Source organism: Equus przewalskii, chromosome 15, assembly GCF_037783145.1.
Source record: "Equus przewalskii isolate Varuska chromosome 15, EquPr2, whole genome shotgun sequence".
NCBI classification, from domain to species: domain Eukaryota; kingdom Metazoa; phylum Chordata; class Mammalia; order Perissodactyla; family Equidae; genus Equus; species Equus przewalskii.
Genome location: NC_091845.1, coordinates 2673750 through 2681714, shown reverse-complemented (window position 1 = coordinate 2681714; position 7965 = coordinate 2673750).

Here is a 7965-nt window from a genome sequence, read left to right as displayed (position 1 = left end):
GACCAACCACTGTTTGAAAGCCATGTTCGATTTGTATTTTGGCTGAGAACAAACTGAAGGCCGTAAGTGGGTGTGGGAGAAAACCTAAGAGCCTATTGTGGTAATCCAGGCAAAAGATGAAGGCTTGGACAAGGGTGGTGATGTACTGACATGGATGGAACTGAGAGATTTAGGTAGGGAATTGACTACTCAATGAGTGCCACGCTTTCTCCTTCTCTTTCCTCTCTGCCTCATCTTCACCTGGTTAATTCCTGCTCGTCCTGGTAACAGCCTAAGGTTACTGTCTCGGGAGCCTTCCATGACCTGGGGGATCATATTATGCCCTCTTAGTCTACTCCGTACCTCTCCTCCACATCATATTGCACAGTTGGAATGTATGTGATTATTGGACTTGCTCTGATAGCGCAGAGGTTTTGTCTGATACGCTCACCCTTAGTTATCAGCTAGATGGGCAGATGAGTGTGTGACACACGGTAGGTGGGTTACTGAATGAATGAGCGGCTTAACTTTTGCTGGGGTGGGTTGAAGGATGGTTGTATCATTCATTTAATATGAGGAAGTCTGTATAGGACCAGTTTTGAAGAAGATGACTTCTATTTCAGACATAGTAAGGTAAGTGTGCCTCAGACATCCAAGTGGGAATGTCTATGGGCTGTTGGATATTCAGGCCTGGAGTTCAAAGGAGAGGTCTCACGTGGAAATGATAAAATGTGGCGTTCAGCATGAAAATAGCTGTGGAAATGGCAAGATGGAGGACGTGGTGGCTTAGGGTGCCTGTGACTCAGAACTATAAGGACTTCAAAGTACTTGGAGCACAACACTGCACACACATTGAGAAGTGGCTGGTGAGGTTAGAGATCAGGACCGTGTGGTGTTATAGAAGCCAAGTGAATGTTTCAAGGAGGAGCAATCAGCAAGTGCTGCTGAGAGGTCAAGCAAGAGGAAGACTGAATGTCTGTGGGTTTTAGGAGCTGGTCGTTGGAAGTCCTTGTTCAGTGACTTTAGAACTGTTGGTGGGGTGGTGGGAATGGGAGCTGGACTGAGGTGAGACTTCTTCAAAGATTGACAGTGCATTTCAGGGACAGGCTGTGAAAGGGCTGAGTGAGGGCTGGCTACAGGAGGATATGCAGCTGAAGGTTTTAAGATAGACATTCGAGTGTGTTCACTGCCACTGGGAAGTGTCCAGTGGAAAACAGAAGGCTAAATACAGAGGAGAGGAAATTATTGTGGACAGTGTGAGGCTTTTTAGGCAGTGGGAAGATGTGGGGTCCAAAAGACAGTGGAAGGAGGGGACTTCCGTATGGAGAACATCTATTCAAGAGTGGGGCTTGCAGTCAGAAGGCCTACATAGAAATCCGAATCCGGCCACTCACTGTGACCTTAGGCAAGACTCAGGCATCAGTTTCCTCATTTGTAAAATGGAGCAGTCTTATCTGCTGTAAGGATCACATGAGGTAATGAATGTGAAGTGGCATATGGCACCTGCTTGTTAAGCATTAGCGATTGTTTTCATTCCACCTCGCTTCATCTCTTTCCATTCTGGCCTGAGCTTGGGTCCTTGGGCGCATGCAGTCCTCAAGGAAACCGAGGAGGCTGCACTTGATCAGTGTTCACAGCGGCGCGCTCGTGGGTGTGGCCCCACACATGCCCGGCCTCTGGCCCCCAGGTGGGCCCCGGCTGCGCCTGCCCCAGCTCCCTAGGATTGCTCCGTTACTTGCCCAGCAGCCCCTAGCAGCGCTCAGCGGCCGCCCCTCTCCTGTGTCTCCAGCGCAGCCTCCGCGCTAAGGAAGCCCCAGGTGCAGCTGTGCGCTTCAGGGCGAGCGTCCTGGTTACCCTGGGCACCTACCACCTTGGGACGTTTGGCCAGTGTCTTCACCAACCCTCCCCACCCTTTACATTCGGTTAAATCTTTTCTTACTTTCTGGAGCAGGAAAAGAAAGAAAACTTGGCAGAAACCGAGGTTTCATGTAGACGTATGCCCTCTGCTGGGCTGGCGGGCCGCTCGCAGGCCCGGGGAGGGAGTTGCGCTTGCGCCTTCGTGTCTCTGCGAAACCTGTGGATGCGTCGCTGAGGGCGCCAGGAAGTAAGGCCGAATGCGCAGGCGCAGAGGGTCGGCTGGGCAGGAAAAGCAGCGCACGCAGGCGCGGGGCTGCGCCCATCTTAAAGGCAGGGCGGCTGGGACATTCCCCAAAGCCAGTGTTCTGGCCGTGGCGCCATCTAGGGGCGTGGGTCCGAGAGCAGCCGCCCCGGGCCTAGGCTAGAACTGGGTCTGGGGTCGGCGCCCGAGCCCGGCCGTGGCTCTGTAGACGGGCGATGGGGACTTGGGCTCCCAGATGCCCTGTGGGGGCCGCGGCGCCAGCTGGGCCGGCCAGAGCCTGTGGCTCACCAGCATCCTGGGCTGGGGTCACGGGTGAGGCATCCTGCACCCGTCCTCCCCTGGCCTCTTCGAATCCCCCGTAGCGTCTTAGGCCATGGGCAACCCCATGCCTCCCTGGTCCTCGATTTCAGCAGTGACAAACAGGGCCTCAGTTTAACCCTTGTAGATTCCGGGGGGAGGGCGGGGGGGGGGGTGGGCTGGGGGAGAGTGGCCCAGGCTTGGCCCCCTTGGCGCAGCATCAGGCGCCCCAGATACCTGACACGTCTCATTTGATCTCAGATTCAGCCTGCCCTTTCTGTGGCCCCCCATGGTGGGCGGAGAGGGGGCTCCCCGGGGCCTCCCTGCCCCTGTTCGGACCCCTAGGCCAACCCCGTCCGTCCAGCCCTGGCCAAGACATCTGACCCCAGTGGTCTGGCCCCGGCCTGCTCCAGGACCAAAGCTTTGAGTTGCCCCTACAGCCACAGGTGGTCGAGCGGCAGGCCCCCAGCCCCGGGCGGCTGCCTCCAGCCCGGCCCCTGGCTCAGAGTGGGGAGAACACGGCTGAAGAAGAAGGGCTGGGTGTCACTTTTCCTCCTCCATTTGTCTTGGAGGCTGACACGGGAGAAAACCCCAAAGGACCGAGTGCGCCCTCACAGTTTCACCACAAGTATCCTGACCGGGCGTCTGGTGCCGAGCTGATAGTGCAGGCCCCGGGCCGCAGCCCCGCCGGAAACCGCGCTGCCAGCGGTTGGGGGCCGCAGGCCCAGACAGGAAACGCCCCCAGGCGTACTGCCGGGCCCATGGCCTCGTCACAGGCCTGCTGCCTTGGACCAGGCCCGGCGCCATTTTGAAGCTGGGCTGGGCTCTCGCCCTCTGCCCTGAGATCTGGAGACTGGTCTGTTACCTGACTGGTCAGGCTTGGGAGGCGACAGGGAGGGAAGAGGGAACCTCCAGACTGGGCTACACCTGAACCACAGCCTCTTCCTACCATGGCCAATCCCTCCATGGTGCCTCCAACCCAGCCCTTTAAATTCTCAGCTTCCATCAGGCTGCTGGCTCCGTGTTTACTGTGACAGGCTGAGAACTGAACGCAGGGAACTCAGAAGTGAACAAAATAGTGGTAGTATTGGGCATCGCGAAAAGCCCACAGAATAGGGGCCATCGTCAAGAGGAGTAATCACAGGGTCTGAAGGATTTGCATGTGGGGATGATAGGAAGGAGGACCCGGGTTCCAGCCCCCATTTTTGACTTCCGTTTAGGAGATGGAATCCAGAAAGATTCGTTTTGGGGTTTTTTTTCTGCCTTTTCTCCCCAAATCCCCCCAGTACATAATTGTATATTTTAGTTGTGGGTCCTTAGTTGTGGCCTGGGGGATGACGCCTCAGCATGGCCTGGTGAGCGGTGCTGGGTCGGCACCCAGGATCCGAACTGGCGAAACCCCAGGCCCCTGAAGCAGAGCGTGCGAACTTAACCACTCGACCACAGGGTGGCCAGGAAAGATTCGTTTTGCTGTGAGAAAGACAGGAGCCCATTTAAATGCTGATGGGAAGAAAAGAGGTCACAGGGAGGGAAAGATCGCAGGTCCAGGAGAGAAGGGGCCAGTAGAGAGAGGGAGTCCCGAAGAACAAGATTGGATGGGATGGTGGGCTGAAGGGGGAGATCTCAAGGGAGAGCTCTGAGCCAGTGGTGCCTTCCACCGGCACTGGGAAGGAAACCGCAGAAGCCAGTTCAAGCTTCACCTCCTGGGCAGGCTTCCCTATCCCCTGGGAGGCCCCTGCCTTACACCGTTTGGCACTGTGCTCTCTGAAGTGCAGTGGACTGCTTGCCTCCCTGGACTGGAGCTCACCCTCAGCAGAGTTAAAGAGGCAGCACGTCAACGCCTGTGATTAACAATATCTTTACTGTGTGTCAGGCACTGTGCCTAAAAGTCACCAGGGATACGGTAAGTAGGACAACGTCTTGTGTGGCTTTTAGAAAGACAAGAAACTAGAAATAAATCATTGCAGGTAGTGATGAATGCCATGAAGGAGGAAGCCAGGAGCTGGGGAGGGCATCATAGCAGAGCGTTGGCTGTAAGGCTCAGTGAATGTCCTAAGTCCTCCTGGTCTCTTCCCCACCTGGTCTCTTCCCCACCCCACCCCTGGTACCCTGGTACCAGGCCCTGGTTCTGGCAGGACCTCCTACCTCCAAGTCAGGTTTCATGGCACACCTTCCGTCCAGGGTGGCCCCCACTCCTCAGCTCCCAGCTCCCTCTCCTCGAGGCCTGCATCCTGGCACCCTCTCAGTCCTGGCCCTCATTGTCTTGTCCAGCCCCTGCCCCCTGCCTTTGCATCAGGGCATGGTCATACCCATGCCACGCTCCTGACGGGGTGTGCGACTCACTCGAGACTCGGGGCTTATTGTTTCTCTCCTCTGAGCCTGACATTGCTCACCTGGAGATTGAGGACCGTACAATATGAGGCCTGGAAGGACTGAGTGACGTGATGTAAGTAAAGCCCTCCCACGGTGCTGGCTCGAGAAATGGCATCTCTTCCCTCAGCAGATACTAGAATGATCAGCATAACCCTTTTGTTGGAAGAGTGTAGCTGTTTACAAAATGCCTTTATAAGTGTCTGGTACTCATTGGTTTAGGGGGCAGATGGGGGTCTCGGAGCACACTGGGTTGAGGCCCAGGCGAGGAGGCTGGGGCGGGGTCCTAGCCCTGCATGCAGCCCCTGGGCACCTTGGGCAAGTCCCTTCCTTCTCCAGGACTCAAGTCTTCCTTCGCGATGACAGATGTCTGAGGGCCCTTCTGAAATGGCCACTGGGATGCTGGGGCCATTCATGCTGGGAGAGCCCCAGGAGCAGCCTCAACTGAGGAGGGAGGAGGCAAGGGCCTTTTTTTGGTTGTTTTTTTATGGCCAAATTCTGGCTTTTCCGCAGTGTTGGCCTGGCCTTTCAAGGGGAGAGGCTGAGCCTGGTCTTTACAAGGCGGGACTCCCCTTGGCTCCTTGTTGCCTTGTCGGTGAGCACTGGGGGTGCTGTGATGTGGAGCAGGTCCTTCCTGACCGTGCATGACCCAACTAGCAGGGTGGGGGCTCTCTCTCTGTCTCTGTCTCATAGGTACCCTCGTGAGGGCCAGAGAAGACACACAGCCGCAGGCACGCAGCCGTTCTAACGTTTGGGCATGCCTGCCCCTCCCACAGCCATGGTTCTCACCAAGGCTCACAGACAGACATGCACAGATGGACACATAGATGTGCATATCCACTGCTGGGGCTACTCACATGTGCGAGATGTTCGCTGAGTGCCCACATGAGCACACATGTGCTGTGTGCTGCCCCAGCACTGGGGACACTGGGGGTGGGAGTGGGCTCATGGAGCCACAGACACACTGTTGTAATAACAACTGACACTCAGGGCACTTACATGGCGCCAGGTACTGCTCAGTTGCTTTACACATCCGGACCCTCATAATCCTTACAGCTACGCTATCAGTGGAGACTATCGGCTCCCTTTATAGCCAAGGGAGCTTGCACAGCTGGTAGGCTCTCACCCTCTGGGCCACAGTTCCTTGCCCACAGACTTTCTCCTTCATGTGCACGCAGGGCATACAGGCTGCTCCAGGGGCACCCTCACGCACAGAAACACTTCTCTGCACCCTCAGGTCCTCTGCATGGTGCTACCACAGGAACCAGCTCATCACACAGCTCTTCCGCAACCTGCTTCTGTGTCCTGGCTTTTGAGGACTTCTCTTCTGGAGAGCACTGTTGTTTTCTCAGTCTCAGCCCCAGCTCCTGTCCCCCTTAGGGCCTGGCACAAAAGCCCCCAGGCCTGGTGCCTCTCTTCACCAGGTTGGAAGCCCAGACCAAGGCCTGGGTTTTGTGCTCAGCTCAAGGCCTGGAGTGGAAAAGGTGGGTCTGTGCAAACAGTGAGGGAGTGTTGGATGAATGCTAGACGAACGCGTAGCCTCTCACTCACTGGCACCCAGAGCTCCTCCAGGGAGCCCAGATTTTCCTGCATGGTGAGGCTAGGTCACAGGGGTGGGGTGCTCGGAGCCAGGCGGGAGCCTGGCAGGAGATCAGACAGGCTCTGCAGTGGCTGGACCCAGGCGAGGGCCTCCAGCAGCATGGGGGCTGGTGGGGCATCGTCAGGGATGGGGACTGAGAAGGAGATCCCTTTGAACTTGACAGGGCTAGAGTGCAGTGATTTAGGGGCTGAGGCTGGGCTGGGGTATCTATGCACATCCAGGGCACAGGGTGGGAAAAGGCAGCTCCTGGAAGGTATCATGTTGGGCTGTGACCTGTGTGTGTGTGTGTGTGTGTGTGTGTGTTGGGAGGCAGCCTGGGGCAGTTGGAAGAGGGTGGCATCAGAACTGCCCGGAATTGAATCCTGATTCTCCAGGTCACTTAAGTTCTTTCCACCTGTTTCCTGACTCAAACAATGGGCCAAATAATACCTGTGTTATGAGGATGAAGAATATGCGAGTAAACATCCTGGCACAAAGAATGTCTGTGCTTGATACATAGCAGTTGTGATTTATGTGTGTGTGTGTCGGGGGAGGACTTGAGGGCCATTTTCAGGCCTGTGAATTGCTAGTCCTGGCAGAGCTGGTCTTGAAGACCCATCCCGGTGTGGCCGTCCTGTGATTCCAGGGGCACTGCCCACCTGTTCCTCAGGGTAGCCTGCTGTGGGCCTGGCACAGGCAGCAGCCCTGCCCACAGGGACTCCCATCTGACAGACATGGACACAGGTACCCAGAGAGACGGCCTTACCTCGGGCCCACAACTGGGTGTGGGGGCCCAGGGGTTATTAAATCTGTCTAGGATAGGTTAGACTCTGTGCTGGGCATTCTATTATTTTTTTTTCTACTTTTATCTTTTTCTTCAGATCAGGACACACTGCCTCTCTCCTTGCTCTGTCTTCATTCATCACAACCCCCACCCCCACCCTCTGTCCCCACTGACAGCCCCACTGTGTAGGTTGCATGCCCTCAGATGTGTACACGTGCCAGTAAAATATGTGGTTTGTTCCCCTGCATATGTATCCACCTGCTGGTCTCACTTGGCTCAATTTTTTGGGCTCATCCATGTTGCTGTGCCTACATCCAGGATGTCCTTCTACCCCAGAATACCTCACTTTGTGTCGTCCGCCTCTCGACTACCCCTACCCAGCGATGGACATCCGCACGTTCCATCTTCCTTCACCTCCCAGCACCCACTCCCCAGTGATAGATGCCCACAGGCCCCATCTTCCCTCTATCCCAAAGGAGACTGCAGGGAGGACCGGCGGGTCACAGGCTCTGCTAGGATGGCCATCAGTGTGCCCCCCTCAGCAGGGTCCACTGATTTTGTGCACTTTGCCTGCGGCATCTGATTGGTCCCTACAGCAGACCTGAGAAGGGGGTGTGATCACTTCCATTCACAGTAAGGACTGGAAGCCAGAGAGGAGAAGTGACTCTTCTGGGACCACACAGCCATGGGGCCAGTCTGGGGCAAGGCCCGACGTCAGGGACTTGCAGAACGACCGTTACTTGGTGCAGCACGCACCGTCCTGGGAGCTGCAGCCGGCCTGGTCCAAGATGGGAGCCCTGCTCCAAAGCTGCAGTCTGCTCTGAAATATCTGTGTCC